The sequence below is a fragment of the Armigeres subalbatus genome, chromosome 3 (assembly GCF_024139115.2).
Source record: "Armigeres subalbatus isolate Guangzhou_Male chromosome 3, GZ_Asu_2, whole genome shotgun sequence".
In the NCBI taxonomy this organism is placed as follows: domain Eukaryota; kingdom Metazoa; phylum Arthropoda; class Insecta; order Diptera; family Culicidae; genus Armigeres; species Armigeres subalbatus.
Window position 1 is genome coordinate 29,335,758 of NC_085141.1, and position 16,843 is coordinate 29,352,600.

Genomic DNA, 16,843 nt, shown 5'->3' on the forward strand with positions numbered 1-16,843 from the left:
GCCGTCGCGGCGATGAAATCGCTTAGGTCTGGGGAAGCCTTAATAGTATTGTTGACCTAAAGTCACTAGATATAAAGTCTGGCGAAGACACTGACAGGTCACCAATCGAACTGTCATTTGCGGGATCCAATCGAACATGACGCTTCAAATGGGCTTGAAGCAATGGAGAGTATTGAGATAGTGCCGATAAACATATTGGAAAATTATTCCAAAAATATAAAAAGCTACAAAATCCAAAAAAAAGGTAAAGGAATTTGAACAACAATCTATTTGATTTTTCGCGAATAAAATGAGGAAATAGTGTTTTTGCTTTGTGAACTTATAAAAGCTAATAACCGTACGAGAGCTTGAACTTTTTCATGGGCTGCCAAAATCTAACAAACATTTTTCTTATTGGAATCTCTCTCGGTTTTCACTCCGCCAGACTTTATATCTAGTGACTTTATGTTGACCATGTTCTAAATAAAACTATAGAACCGAATTAAAGCCATTCTTAATTGCTTAATGGTTACTTGGTGTGCCATCCAGCAGCTCACTGAACAAAGTGAGCACCAGAAAGAAGAGGAAGAATGGTTACTTGGGCAGTTTGTACGTGTTGGTTATGTTATCGAGAATGTTACCGAGAAATCCGTGTTTAGTGTAGTGTATTTCGTGGAATAAATGTTGAAAATGCAGGTAATACTCGTGTCTCAGTGTAGGTTTTTCCCAGTCAGCCCCCTGTAGTAGGCTAGGTCCTAAATTGAGCTCTACCACCACCCTACGCAGTCAACCACTCACCGAACTACAGTGTCCCACCACCAGAAGACCGATTAAAAGCCTTTTGGTCGGCCAAAGAGGGTGGCGTAATGTGGCCATTGAACTACATGGAAGGTCACTGACCGAGGGACGAAACCTGATTTCTATATTTCCCAAATTATCAGAACCCCGCCGTTTTTTGAATAAGAATCCCGAAGCAAGCCGTTTCAAATATGGAGGTCATACGTAAGCCGTCGTGCACCATCCTCGACTAAAACCGGCATCGTACCCGCCGAAGACCAATTGGCAGGTCGAGTGTGCGCGTGGACTCCCAAGCCACCCCGGAAGACATTGTGTCGCCATCGCTTGGCGCCGGCTTTCTGGAATTAGCCGCCATTGAAGCCTTGGAAGCAGATTGGAGCAGAGGAAGCAGTGGTGGAGAAAAGGAAGGAGTGGTGGAGCTGTGGAAGGAAGTAGGGGCCCCGAAGTAAAGGTTAGAGTAGCGAATAAGGAAGTGTGAAGAAAAGGGGTTAGGGAGTGTTACGAAGGGATAAGAAAAAATAGAAGCCGAATAAAGAGTCCTGTTGTAGAAATACTGTGTGAGTGCGAGAAGTACCTGTCCGCGAGTTTCTGGAGGTGAGCGTGCCGACCCTGAGGCCGTTTGATTCAGGGAGTCTCTGTACTGCTCAAGGGATACTTACCCAATAATTACATGTTCCAGAGAATCGGACGGAAATATTTCATAGATTCCAATGAGAATCTTCTGGAGATTCCACCTCCAGGAATTCCAAAGTCAATGTTCCAGGGCTTTCGTAGGCAATGTTCCAGGAATGCAGAAGCAAATTGTTGATGGATTTCGAAGCAATCTGTAGAACGATCCAGAAGTAAATCATCGAGGGACTCCGAATTAATCCTCCAGGGATTCCGTAAAGTATCCTCCAAAAGGAATCCTCCAGAGATGTTGAAACCAATCGTTGAAGGATTCCAAACCAAATTTTTAAGGGATTCCGAAGCAAATCGTCGAATGATTCCGAAGTAAATCGTCGAGGGAGTATGAAATACATCTACGAGGAATTCCGAAGCAAACCGTCGATGTATTCTGAAGCGAATTGTCGAATGATTGTGAAGCAATTCGTCGAGGGATTTTGGAGCAAATCATCAGTTGGGTTCCTAAGTAAATCATTGAGGCATTTCGAGGCAAAACGTCGAGAGACTCCGTAATAAATATTCAAGGGATTCCGAAGCAAACCATCGAAGTATTCTGAAACAAATCGTCAAGAAATTCCGAAGCAAAACTCCAAATGATTCCGAAACAAATCTTCGAACGACTTCGGATGCATTCCGAAGAAAATCAACGCGAGATTCTGAAGAAAATTCTCCATGGATTATGAAGGGTATCCCTCAACGACACCAAAACGAATCCAATGTGAATTATTCTGGATTACGTTTGTATTACTTCAATGATTCTGAAAGGAATTCTTCAGAGGTTTCAATGAGAATTCTTCTCGGATTCTGATGAGAATCCATCTCGAACGCTGATGGAGATTGTGGAGATTATAATGCTGCAAGGCAATCGGAATTCTGCTGATAAACTGTCACGTGATGGTTGACTACATATTTTTGACTGCTGGAGAAGTACCACTTGGTACCACGATTGCTTTGATTGATATTTTGGTGGCTCTCCGTTGTTGTTCATATGAAACTTACTTTGAGGCTTTCACATTAATTAGATATTGCCTTTTCATAATTAACAGCAAGTGCAATTTCACTAGCACACAGGAATCTTTACCAGGAATGAGAAACAAGCTCATTTGTCTTCCACCCGTTTCATTATGATAGGCTGAACTATTCAGTCTTCAAACTTTTTCAGTAATTCATTATACTATATGTTGAAAATTGATATCACTGAGCAGCATGAGCATTATTCTAACACAATTCGTAGTTGTTAATCCGTGATTGAATGAACTTGCGTACAAAACTTGTACAGAGAACACAATAAATGGTGCTTGGGATTAGCTACCCATTCTCATTGTACACGTTTCGAGAGCTCAAATATTTAAAGTAAATAAATGTGCCATCCACGTCCTTACGGTCATATATGAAGGGAAAGATTGTTAGTCCGACTCTCGTTGCTACTAGAGACCGAGTATTCCTCTGCATCTCCACGATTGACTAGGATATCGTTTTAGTTTCAAAAGATAATTTATCTGGATTCACTTCGGTAAGCGATGCGATCTATGGGATGGGAAATTAAACTAATACGAGTAAAAAGTTAAAACATACACGCCCGGTGACATATAAAAACTGAGGAGAATCGCGTTTTGGATGACCGAACGGAAGCGCAGCACTCTGTACTCACTTGCTCGATGGCTACTGTAAACTATTGAAGATCGCGCTTGTTACAACCGGAGCAAAGCGCAATACATGCGCATGAGCCACCGAACGCCAAATAGCGCTTAATGTTGAAAATTGATATCACTGCGTACTAACTTTTCAAATTCTAGGGGGGCTAATTTTTTTCTAGGGAGGACTTAGCCCCTTTCTTATTTACGCCAATGTTCGTTAATCTTTGCTTTCTCCTAGTCGGTTTAACAATGAAAAGAAGGAATCATTGCCCTTGGCTCGTATTCGGTTCAAAATGCATCTAGGCGCATTATGTACCTTGGGTGATTGGATTTGAATTTAATTGGGTGATTGGGTCGATATCTAGGACACATAGAAAACTTAGTTTTGATTCCTATAAGTTTGATCCTAATAAAATCTACATTGATCTGGAATCCGATGCTTAGACAGCTCAGCAACAAAGAGTAACACCAATAGGGGAATATTCAGCGATACACATCTTTGAATAAATTAATATTCAGTTGATTCATATTTTTGTAGAAACAATATTTTAAGCTCTTTTTAGTGGAATGTATTCAACCGTCTAAGACGAGTTATGTACTCTCCATTTAATTCCACTACGTTTAGTTATCTTACGCAGATACGTATTTCGACCTCAACTGTGAGTGTCTTGTACTTGACTCGACTTGGCTTGACTTTCATATTTCTGTAGTTTTGTCACGTGATACAAACCTTTTTATCCTAGGTTGCAGATTTATATGCTTACCTGAAAGAAAGACAAGAAATTTTATGTTAGGTACTGTATATTAAAAATACTATTATATGAGAGGCATAAAAACTGCACATTTCAAAAAAATCATGTAAAATTACTGTAATTGCCGGTCTAGCCAAGCGGGAGCACTTCCGAAACTCCCCGAATCAACTGCCTCAGGGTCGGCACACTCTCGTAAGTTTACCGCGGAACAGGGAATCTTCGCACTCGAAATTAAGGAAAACCTACCAGCACTTTCAACGTTTTTAACAATTTTATTGGCTCCACTCCTTCTTCTCTTCAGTTTCCTCCCACTTTCTTACTAACTAGCTAAGGGGCCGTACACTAATTACGTAAGAAATTTTTCTGGGTTTCTCAACCCCCCTCCCCCCATGTAAGATTTTTCCCATACAAATCAATTTTTATTTGTATGAAGCGTAAGAAAATGGCCGACCCCCCTCCCCCAATAATTGCTTACGTAATTAGTGTACGACCCCTAACCTTAACTGATGGGGACCCTTCTTCTTTCCAACCACCTCTTATGTTGAGCCGAGAGATCGTCGGCGGATAGCTGATGATCCAGTTGCGCGTCCTAGGCTACCGATGTGTTGTCGGATCGGTCTTCGGCCAACAACGGTGCCAGAATCTACCCGGCGAGGGGGCTCTAGGACGGCGCAGGGCTTCACGGGAAATTGGGCACAAACACAGCGTTGAAAAGCACGAGACAGCAACGATGGAATCCACGGTAGAACAACGGGGTCCTAATATCCTTGTCTTATGGCTTTCAATATTGGTTTCCGAAAAATAAACGATCTCCTTGACTAGTCTCTTTACACTTCTTAACTCGTTCACGATTGCCGGGTAAGTGAACGAGCTATTACACGATTTTCAGGCCCAAGGTTCATGACCCCCATCTCCGGTCATCGACTTTTCCAGTCTTCATCCCTGTTTCGTACCACCCATCTGTGCAACCCATCATGGCCGCTCCCAACTCCATATCCTGCAGCTTCTGGTGGTGGGTTGAAGAAGCTTGGTGAGTGGTTGGTAGCAGTTAAGGTGGTTGCTCCTAATGGCTATCTACTTGTATGCTAAGTGGGCCACTGGGGGACAAACATTACATATGATTGGATGCACATAAAAGGAGCGGTTCGATTGACGTAAATTTACGTCTTTTCACGTCTTACACGACTACAAGGACGAAAAAATTACACGCCATGACGTAAAGATAAGTTTCACTTGTTTTCACCTCGTGACGTGTAAATTAAATTCAGTGTCTTATGCTCGAAAATTCGCTTCCGGTAATGGATTTTTTGGCTTGGGGAACTTTTTTTCAACTGTTTCAAGAAAACATTTTGTAGAAGTTTTATATTTTATTTTGAAAAAATCTTCCACTTAAATGATGAATTGTTAAGGGGTAAAACGACCTATTATGGAGGGATTGAGCACCGTGTCAAAACATAATTGATTACAATTTTTTTTCAAAAATTACCTGTTGGTCGATTTCCACATTGTAGTAGTTGAATAGGATGCTCGTTAACTATAGTTTTGTAAATATTACGTCAATTGTGCTGTACTTATGCTGTTTTGTTTTTATCACAATAAAAACAAACTACCGCAATAATAGGACGCAGTTGCCTATCGTTGCGATATTTTTTGAAGGTCAGTCCTATTGTTGCGGTATTGCATGTAATTCTTATGGGGAGCGATACCGCAACAATAGGACCTTAGCACTACCGCAATAATAGGCTCAAAGGATTCAATTTTTTAACGAAAAATGTTGATTTTTCATCATTTTGAACGGAATTTTGTCAAACAAAAGCTGTTCTAGTCGTTAATCCGAAGAGTTTTAGCGTACTCACCATTGTTTTCAATGGTATTATATCCAGAATGGACTATTTTAACACTACCGCAACATTAGGGCATACCACAACGATAGGACGTTTTACCCTAACACTTAATTTTAATTTTTATTTTTCAACTAGCAGACCCGACGAACTTCGTTTCGCCTAAAATTGATTTATTCTCTGATTAGATCTCGAGTTATGAAGAAATTGGTGTTTCATTTGTATGGAAAGGAGGGCTTCCCAAAGCGGGGAAAAATCTCAAACCTTCTCTGGCCCCAAAAACCTCTGTATACAAATTTTCACGCTGATCGGTTCAGTGATTTCCGAGTCTATAAGGTTCAGACAGACAGAAATTCATTTTTATGGATATAGAAGAAGAAGATAAATATGTGATTAAAAATTTGTAATGTTCCTACAATATCAGTGTTGTAATACTATCCAGGGATGTTATCGATCATTTAGTAATTTGTGTTCGATCATTTAGTAGTTTGTCAATAACTCATTCCAGATGCTGAATTTCAAAATGTGTTGTATGGTGGACTTCTAGTGTGAAGGTTTTTCTACAACTCTGCCTATTTGAATTCCATTAGTAACGGAGTTAGACTAAATGATAACAAAATTGCAATCATTTAGTTTGAGTTACAGCAACTAGTGCTATAACTCCGTTACTAGTGGAATTCTATTATTTATATTTATTCAGACTAAGGTCGAAGTGGGCTGTGCGGTATATAAGAGTCTTCTCCATTCGGCTCGGTCCACAGTGTTTTCTAACCCAGGAATTCGTGATCGAAAATGTTTTGGCCATGAAAAGTTGATTTTAGAGTCTCAGTGACTTCGGAGAAAAGTTTCAGTATGCTAAGCTCCATATTCTGTAAAGATACATCATTGGTGTCTTAGAGAAAGTTGTAGAAAAAGTTTCTAGGAAAAAATTTGCTATATAAATTTTACAATGATATGGAAATGCTAATATCATCTTCCAAACTTGGACGTACATGTTCATGATAGCATTAGAGGCGAAAGTATAGAATTGATAGTTCCGTTAGGATACGGCAGGCATGAAGAATGTTTTTATAGAAGTCGATTTGAAAGCGAGCGGAGGGCAATATTTGTGATGGCACATATCACACGACCTTCCTTCTGCCAAGCTCCCGTATGAAGGGGGAGGGAAGAATATCAGTGTGGAAGCTGATATATCTCCACTGGCAAAAGGAAGGTGGTTTATAAGTGGAGATATATCAGCTTCCACACTGATATTCTTCCCTCCCCCTTCATACGGGAGCTTGGCAGAAGGAAAGTCGTGCGATATATGCCATCACAAATATTTTATAAATTTTATTTCTATCTGCTATAGAAGTCGAGATATAGGCCGTTATTTATGAAAGACCATCAAAAAACAGGTTTTTCACGATACTTTCGTCAATATATTTTTTAGATTTTTCAAATGTTCTACAAAGATGTCCATCGCGATAGAAAACATGAACCTTTCGAAGACAGTTTCTTCTTATTTTCAATATTGACGAAGTTATTGACGATTTTCGGTTCAAAAATGAGCATTTTGACATTAACTGCATACATGCAGAGGCAAAATGGGGCAGAATTTTATTTAGGTAATTGAAAGTATAGCTATTGCTCTAATGGTTGCATTGCAACATATATGTGACATAGCTTGACATAAGTGCCGTATGAACATCTTTTCTTCTTCTTCTTGTTATATATAAAAATGAATTGGTATGTATTGTGCATAACTAAGAAACGGCTGGATAGATTTTCTTCTTCATTTCTTCAGCAAATTTGTTTATCAACATGTCCGACGGATTTACAGAATATTTTCTCATGTAAGAATCTCGACCAAAATTGGAAAAAAATATGAAAAATTGAAAATAAAATTTGTATGGAAATTTTAAAAAGGTAGATCGCATTCTCGCCTACTGTGCAGGACAACGTCTGCAGGGTCATCTTTAGTCTTTACACTTACGCCAGACCTATGATTTAGCCAAATACAAAATTTTCTAAATGATTATGGATGGATGTTTTACAGAACTGACATGAATTTCAAATTCCGCGGGAAGAAACAACGCGTAATTAAAAAAAAAAAACATCAAAAAGTCACGTAAAAAGCGACCCCAGTGTATTTGGGCAAATTGTATTATTTTAGAAATCACCATATAGCCAGGAATGCTGATGAGAGGAAATGGAGTATCGGGTAAATCAGTAATCTTTTTTGAATGGAAACTATGGTTAGCGACGCCTCAAACATCATAAGTTTAAATATAATTTTATGAAAGCAATTCGAAGGTACTTGTTTTACCTATTTACTTTTCGAAATATCCCGGAATAATAAAAAGCCGGTTTGCTACGTCTAAAACATCACAATATTGCAAAACAGGTTAACAGAAAAGTGTTCCAAAAGTTTTAGTTTATTTCTTTTTATTTAGAATTCTCTGGAAATACAAATATTCTGATATATTGGTGTTTCTCTGTAAAATATCCGTCGATTCGATAATCATTTTCAAAATTTAGACATTAAAACAAGACATAGGCCTGGCGTAAGTGTTATTATCATGAACTAGATGACCCGGCAGACGTTGTCTTGCACAGTAGGTGAGAATGCGTGTTGTGATATGCCTATACAAAATACCCATACAAATTCTAATTTGAATTTTTCATATTTTTTCAGTTTAAGTCGTGACTTTTACATAAGAAAATATTATGTAAGCCCATCGGAAATTGTGATGAAGAAATTTGAACCCAGCCGTTTCTTAGTTATGCGGAATACAGACCAATTCATTTTTTATATATAACAAGAAGAAGAAGAAAACATATCCATACGGTACTTACGGAAAGCTAAGTCACATATACGTTGCAATGCAACCATTAGAGCATAAGTTATACTTTCAATTACCTAAATAAAATTCTGCCCCATTTTGCCCCTACATGTATGCAGTTAATGTCAAAATGCTCATTTTTGAACCGAAAATCGTCAATAACTTCGTCAATATTGAAAATGAGAAGAAACTGTCTTCGAAAGGTTCATGTTTTTTATCGCGACGGACATCTTTGTAGAACATTTGAAAAATCTAAAAAATATATTGACGAAAGTATCGTGAAAAACCTGTTTTTTGGTGGTCGTTCATAAATAACGACCCATATCTCGACTTCTATAGCAGATAGAAATAAAATTTATATAGCAAAATTTTTCCTAGAAACTTTTTCTACAACTTTCTCTAAGACACCAATGATGTATCTTTATAATTGAAGGAAAGAGAATTTCCATCTCACTTTTAGGGGGATAAGTCAAACAAAATTTTTTCCAGAATATAGAGCTTAACATTCTGAAACTTTTCTCCGAAGTCACTGAGACTCTAAAATCAACTTTTCGTGGTCAAAACATTTTCGATCACGAATTCCTGGGTTAGAAAACACTGTGCGGTCCATGGCTATACGTCGCCAACCACGCAGTCTACGGAGGGTTCGCAAGTTATCTTCCACCTGATCGTTCCACCTTGCCCGCTGCGCACCTCGCCTTCTTGTACCCGTCAGTTCGTTGTCGACATTCTGGCTACGTGCACGGCCCACCGCAGTCTTCCAATTTTCGCGGAATGAACGATGGATGGTTCTCCCAGCAGCTCATGCGTAACTCGTGATTCATTCGCCTCCTCCACGTACCGTCCGCCATCTGCACCCCACCATAGATGGTACGCAGCACTTTCCTTTCGAAAACTCCGAGTGCGCGTTGGTCCTCCACGAGCATCGTCCAGGTCTCGTGTCCCTAGAGGACTACTGGTCTAATGAGCGTTTTGTAGATTGTCAGTTTGGTACGGCGGCGAACTCTATGTGGACTGTGGATTTCAAAGTACGTACGATTCCCAGCCACTATGCGTCTCCGAATTTCTCTGCTGGTATCATTTTCGGCAGTCACCAGTGAGCCCAAGTACACAAATTCTTCTACCACCTCGATTTCGTCACCATCGATGCAAACTCGAGGTGGGTGGCTCACATTGTCTTCTCTTGAACCTCTTGCTATCATGTACTTTGTCTTCGACGTGTTGATGACTAGTCCGATCCGCTTAGCTTCCCTCTTCATTCTGATGTAGGCTTCCTCCATCTTCTCAAAGTTACGTGCCATAATATCTATGTCGTCGGCGAAGCCAAATAGATGGACGGACTTATTGAAAATTGTACCACTCGTGTTAATCCCTGCTCTTCGTATTACCCCTTCCAAAGCGATGTTGAATAGCAGACACGAAAGACCATCACCTTGCCGTAACCCTCTGCGGGTTTCGAAGGGACTCGAGAATGCCCTGAAACTCGAACTACGCACATCACCCGATCCATCGTCGCTTTGATCAACCGTGTCAGTTTATCCGGAAATCCGTGTTCGTGCATTAGCTGCCATAGCTAGTCCCGATCGATTGTATCATATGCAGCTTTGAAGTCGATGAACAGATGATGTGTGGGCACGTTGTATTCGCGGCATTTCTGCAGTACTTGGAGGATGGCGCCCTCCTTAGCCGTGCAATAAGACGCGCGGCTACAAAGCAAGACCATGCTGAGGGTGGCTGGGTTCGATTCCCGGTGCCGGTCTAGGCAATTCTCGGATTGGAAATTGTCTCGACTTCCCTGGGCATAAAAGTATCATCGTGCTAGCCTCATGATAATACGAATGCAAAAATGGTAACCTGGCTTAGAAACCTCGCAGTTAATAACTGTGGAATTGCTTAATGAACACTAAGCTGCGAGGCGGCTCTGTCCCAGTGTGGGGATGTAATGCCAATAAGAAGAAGGCGGATGGCGAACACCTGGTCCGTGGTGGAGCGTTCGCCCATAAAACCCGCCTGGTACTGCCCCACGAACTCCCTTGCAATTGGTGCTAGTCGACGACATAAAATTTTGGAGAGTACCTTGTAGGCGGCGTTCAGCAATGTGATTGCGCGATAGTTGCTACAATCCAGCTTATCGCACTTTTTGTAGATAGGACACACGACACCTTCCATCCACTCCTGCGGCAAAACTTCCTCCTCCCAAATCTTGGTAATGACCCAGTGCAACGCTTTAGCCAGTGCCTTACCATCGTGCTTAAATAGCTCTCCTGGTAGTTGGTCAACCTCAGAGGCTTTGTTGTGCTTCAGGCGGCCAATCTCCTCCCGTATTTCCTGGAGATCCGGAGCTGGTAAAATTATGTCCTGCGCGCGTTCTCCCAGGTCCATCACCATACCGCCATCTTCGTCTGCCACATCGCCATTCAGGTGTTATTCGTAGTGCTGCCGCCACCTTTGGATCACCTCACGCTCGTTCGTAAGAAGATTCCCGTTCATGTCCTTACACATATCAGGCTGTGGCACGTGGTCCTTGCGTGAATGGTTCAACTTCTCATAGAACTTTCGTGTTTTATATACGTTTCTTCACGGTCTCGATCTTCCTGCTGGCGCTTTTCCTCCGGAAAATCGAGTTTTATCTATTTCGCGCCCGTTTATATCGTTTATGTATTAGTTCTTCCACAAATGTGTCATGAAATTCTACCAAGAATTACTTCACAAATTCCACCAGAAATTCCTCCTGGTGTTCCTACGATAACTTCACCCAGATATTTTTGAGAGTTCCTTCAAAAATTTATCCTGAAACTTCTCCGGGGGTTCCTTCTTTGGTTCCATCAGAAATTTCTCCTCGAGACCCTGAAGGAATGTCTCCTGAAGCTCTTCTAGGAATCCATCCTGAAGTTCCACAAGCATATCCTTTTTGATTTCCTCCTGAAATTGCTCCGGGAATTTTCCAAATTTAAAATATCGCTGCCGAATGATTTTTTTCTCACATTTGTCACTAAAAGTTGTAACCGACGTGAGTTATTCCAAGAATTTCTGGAGGAGCCCCAGGTAGAATGCCTGAAGGAACTCCAAGAAATCATCCAGAAAGAACTTCACAAGGATACCCTGGATAAAGTTTTGAAAAACCAAAGGAGAAATATTCAGAAAAACTACAGGAGGATCTACAGGAGTAATTTTTTGGAGGAGCTCCAAGAGTAATTTTTAAAGAAACTCCAGGAAGGAATCCTGGAGGAGATCCAAGAAGAATTCCTAGAATGCATCCTGAATTTTCCCAGGAATTCATTATGAAAGTACCCAGAAATTCATTCTGAATTCCCCCAAAAATTCCTTCTGAATTTCCCCAGGATTTCACTCTGAAATTAGTCAAAAATATTTCTAAATCCCCCCAGAAATTCATTCTGAATTTATCCAGGAATTCACTCTGAAATTCTCCAGGAATTCATTCTGAATTTTCCCAGGAAATAATTCTGAATTTTCCCAGATATTCATTCTTAATTTCCCTAGAAATTCATTCTGGATTCCTCCAAGAATTCATTCCTAATTCCCCCAGGAATTCATTCTGAATTCCCCAGGAATTCATTCTGAATTCCCCAGGAATTCTTTCTGAATTCCCAGGAATTCATTCTGAATTCCAGGAATTCATTCTGAATTCCCAGAATTCATTCTGAATTCCCAGGAATTCATTCTGAATTCCCAGAATTCATTCTGAATTCCCAGGAATTCATTCTGAATTCCCCAGGAATTCATTCTGAATTCCCAGAATTCATTCTGAATTCCCAGGAATTCATTCTGAATTCCCCAGGAATTCATTCTGAATTCCCAGGAATTCATTCTGAATTCCCAGAATTCATTCTGAATTCCCAGGAATTCATTCTGAATTCCCCAGGAATTCATTCTGAATTCCCAGAATTCATTCTGAATTCCAGGAATTCATTCTGAATTCCCCAGGAATTCATTCTGAATTCCCAGGAATTCATTCTGAATTCTCCAGGAATTCATTCTGAATTCCCCAGGAATTCATTCTGAATTCCCCAGAATTCATTCTGAATTCCCCAGGAATTCATTCTGAATTCCCAGGAATTCATTCTGAATTCCCAGAATTCATTCTGAATTCAGGAATTCATTCTGAATTCCCAGGAATTCATTCTGAATTCCCCAAGAATTCTGAATTTCAGGAATTCATTCTGAATTCCCAGAATTCATTCTGAATTCCCCAGGAATTCATTCTGAATTCCCAGGAATTCATTCTGAATTCCCCAGGAATTCATTCTGAATTCCCAGAATTCATTCTGAATTCCCCAGGAATTCATTCTGAATTCCCCCAGGAATTCATTCTGAATTCGCCAGGAATTCATTCTAAATTCTCTAGTAATTCATTCTGGATTCCCCAAGGAATTCATTCTGGATTACCTCAAGAGTTTATTTAGAGTTCCCCCAGGAATTCAGTCAGAATTCCCCCAAGAGTTCATTTTGAATTGCCCCAGAAATTCATTCTGAATTCCCCAAGGAATTTCTCCTGGAGCTATTTTAAGAATGCCTTGTTGTAGTTCTTTAAGGAAATCGTTTAGGAAGTTCTCAAAAAAATCTTCTTAAAGCTCCACCAGAAATTTCTACTGGAGTTCCTCCAGAATTCCCTCCTGAATTCACCAAGGAATTCCTCTTGGGATTCTATATAGGGTCCATCCAGGATATCTTTTTGGAATTCCTACAGGAATCCTTCCCGGGGTTTTTTCAAAAATCTTCTTAGAGCTCTTCCAATAATTACTCATGAAGCTCATCCAGAAATTTCTTCTGGCGTTCCTTCAGGAATTCCTCATGGAGATTCTGCAGGGATTCCTCCTGGAGATCGATTCCCGGTCTTGAAAATTTTATCTGTTTTCAGTAGTCGATTTTTGACAAACCACAGATTGTTCTGTGAAAAAATCAAGAGATTTGGTTGAAAAAAGGGCTGATCTGGGTGCTCAAAGTTGCCGTCCCACGTTTTTGCGAGCTTGGTATTTTACGTTACAAATCTTGGCTCGGTACTTGTAGAGTTAACTGTCAAAGGTTGACTCAAGTGACCTGCGGTGTTTGGCCTGTGTGTTTGAAACCATATTATGCCACTTTAGTCTGTACGTCAAGCAAGACCAAAAATGTCGAGGAAGTGTTTTTTTTTACATTTTTGTATTTTTTGTTGACATCTGAGTCAACAAAATCGGATGCGCTTAAAATGATTAACTTCATCGTTCCCTGAAAGAAAACCGAATATCGATTCCTCATTTTAAGACTTAATATTCAGATCGTAGTCAAACAAAAGGAAAAAGATCGCAGAACTCGTGGCTTTCTCTTAGAGCGTCTGTTTTCGTATTCCTAAAGCTTTTAAGACTAGTATAAGACTCCGGAACCGCTCCGTTCTAGACGGGAACTGACCTAAACCCGTAGCTGCTGGTCTAGCCATGGCAGTCGTATGGTGTGGACTCAAAAGGCCTTTTTTGTTCCGAGTCTCGGGGTGTTAGGTGTGTGTGTGGGGAGGCTAATGGCGGCCGGATGATAAGGCGGCCGGCGGGAGGCTGGTCGATGATGCGGCTGACGACCAGCGTAGCAAAGGACGGTCGCCGGGAAGTTGGACCGTTTTGTTGGAGATTTACAACGGACGGTCGGACGATGCGGCACCTGACAGACGGCGGTGATGCGACTAACGGGCGGACGGGTGCCTTGGCAGAAATGTAGCTGATGGGTCCTTAGCGGCAGCTAGCGAGTGACTTGGTGGTGGTCCCCTAGCAGTACATATTCTGCATAAGTTTCCGCAACTCATATGTGACCAAATTAAGTCACAGTGAAGTTGCTGAAACCATTTTGGTCTGACTTGTGTTGCTCGGGTCGAGTCGTAGATCGCCGGTCGGGCGAGGGTCTAGCAGACATGTGACCGGATGGTGATGCGGTGGTACCAGCAATGGCGACCGACATGACAGGAGAGTTAATGTGGCCGAACAGTGGTAATGTTACTGGGGTCGGGCTCCGGTTTACCCACAAAGGGCGGCCGAACAGAAAAACTCCGGAGTAGAGATTTACGACCAGATGGCTGTGATGACGTGGCAGTCCTATGACACGGTTGTTAGAGTCGCTGGTGGGAAGGCCCGTCGTTATCAATCACCAAACACCACTTACTGCCAAGACTCATTGCCGATCAATCGCTCTGATTTTTTCCCTTCTGGCTTGGGTATTCATGAGCATTCCTCACAAGCGCGCGTTTGGTCTTTCCTCCTATCTTTTTTCACACGGGTGGAGGTTGCTCACCACCCCATAAATTTGAACTCACCGTTAAAAAAAACTAGCAAAAGCCCTCCACTTTTTACTTATGTAAGTAAGATAACTAAATGTTACCGCTGGTTAGGGGCTAAAGTGAGCAGCTATCCAAGATGGAGATTGGAGTGATTCAAATTTTGACTTTTTTGCTCCCCAATGCTTAAACGATTGCATTTGGCATTTTAATAATCCTCCTAAATTTTTAGCAATTTTGAATGTAATTTGACTGTGCACACGTCATTTGAAGTTTGTATGGAAATTACTGTGAAAACTGACCCTTATGTGGAAGACCGTTTCGTGAGGTGGCCCATGAACTATTTAAATATAATCAAAACAATGCCTACACAGAATACTTCTCAAGCTGAAAGGCAGTTGTTGTTGCGAAGCGATTTCTCGTTTAGAAGCAAAGTTATGAAGAAAACAAAAATGCTCATTATTGATATTGATGTTATTATTTTACGTGTTAAATTGAATTTCTCACAATTCAGTATTTCATTAATAACTTTTCTTGCGAGCATCAAATAGTTTCGCAACAAAGACGGCCTGCTTCCTTATAACATTCCTCATGTTGCCGATGTACCCATATATTTTTAGAGCTTAAAGGGAAGCGTTGGAGAACGGTTTTCCATGAAAGTTACTGTTTTCATAGTAATTTTCATACAAACTTCAAACCGCGCGTGCTCATTCAATTTTCATCCAAATTAGCTAAAAATTTAGGTGAGTTAATGAAAAGGCAAATGCAATCCTTTAAGCATCGGGGGGCAAAAAAGTCAAAATTTGAATCACTCTAATGGAGATCTTTTATAGTTGCCCTATGTACCCATATAGATGTGCTCGGGAACCCCTGAGAAAGATTATACCAGATGTTCGAGCTTGCAGCTATTCTTGCACATGTAGTCTAATCCATTCATATCGTTAACCTTGTGATAGATTAACGACATTGATTATATAGTTGAATACATTTTATGTCCTTTTGTCTTTAATAAGATTATAAATCTTCAACTCGATTTTGCGTCTTGTGAGACGTTCTAAGTTGAAACAATTTAGAATAAGACATTGCTAAAACAAATATATTACATTCTATAGAGATAATAGTTGTCTGAACATTTAGTTCCAACGATTTTCAGAACAATAAGAGTGCTGATGGGTTTTGTCTATGCAACAATTAGTGAGGGACTAAACCCTATGTATGTGCTATGGGTATCTGTTTTTATTTTGCTACAATTAGAGGCACGACCACTCAAGTACTCACTGTCGATTTTATTATCGAGCTTGCTGTTTGCACCTGTGATGCAGGAAATCTGTCCAGAAAACTTTAGAAAAGATAAGTCTCCAACACTCGACATTAGATTGAGTCAATATTTGATAAAATGTAAAACTTAAAAGGGGCGGAAACTCCACAAAGTCATAGTTCGGAAACATATTCTGCGGAAACCCCCTCAATAATGGTGGAACGCTTTTCCACCGGTGACGACGCGATAGTTGATTTGATTTGATTCGGATTCCCCTGTCGACTAGCCGGCCACGCTGCCAACAGGAAGCCCATATCGATGTGAGGTGTGCGCATGGTAATCATGTATTTATTATCTAGTTACTAGTCAGCTGCAGTGAAACGTAGTTAAAATGCAGGCAGCTCTCATTGCCAGCAGCTTCTGTTGGGGCTTCCACGATCCAGTGACAATACGACAACCAGTAAAATATTCAAGTTGGTAGCACGACAATTTGGCATGATTGGGATTTTCTACGATTCGTTATATGAAGATTTCCTTCTGTGACGTTAGAAGCATAGCGACTAAGGTAAGTATGAATCATTGATTTTCGATTTATGATAAAAAAGGATGGAGTCAAATATTGCCTGCAAAAATTACTGACTCATACAATAAAATTAAAAGAAACTGCCCGCTTTGTATTTTATTGATAGCATTACACTAAACACATAATCCGCTCTAAATTTACTATTTGGTTTTTAAAAGTAAGATCACTTATGCAGAAATAATATTTGTTCTCATTTAAAAATCCTATAAAATTAAGTGAAATTTCCTTCCTTGAGTGGAATGTAGAAG

At 40.5% G+C, this 16,843-nt stretch overlaps 1 protein-coding gene across 2 annotated transcripts in view; it reads right to left on the reverse strand.

Moving 5' to 3' along the window:
• LOC134227385 (uncharacterized) overlaps positions 1 to 16,843 on the reverse strand; it is a 174,700-nt gene that overhangs the window by 41,457 nt on the left and 116,400 nt on the right. The window lies entirely within an intron of this gene.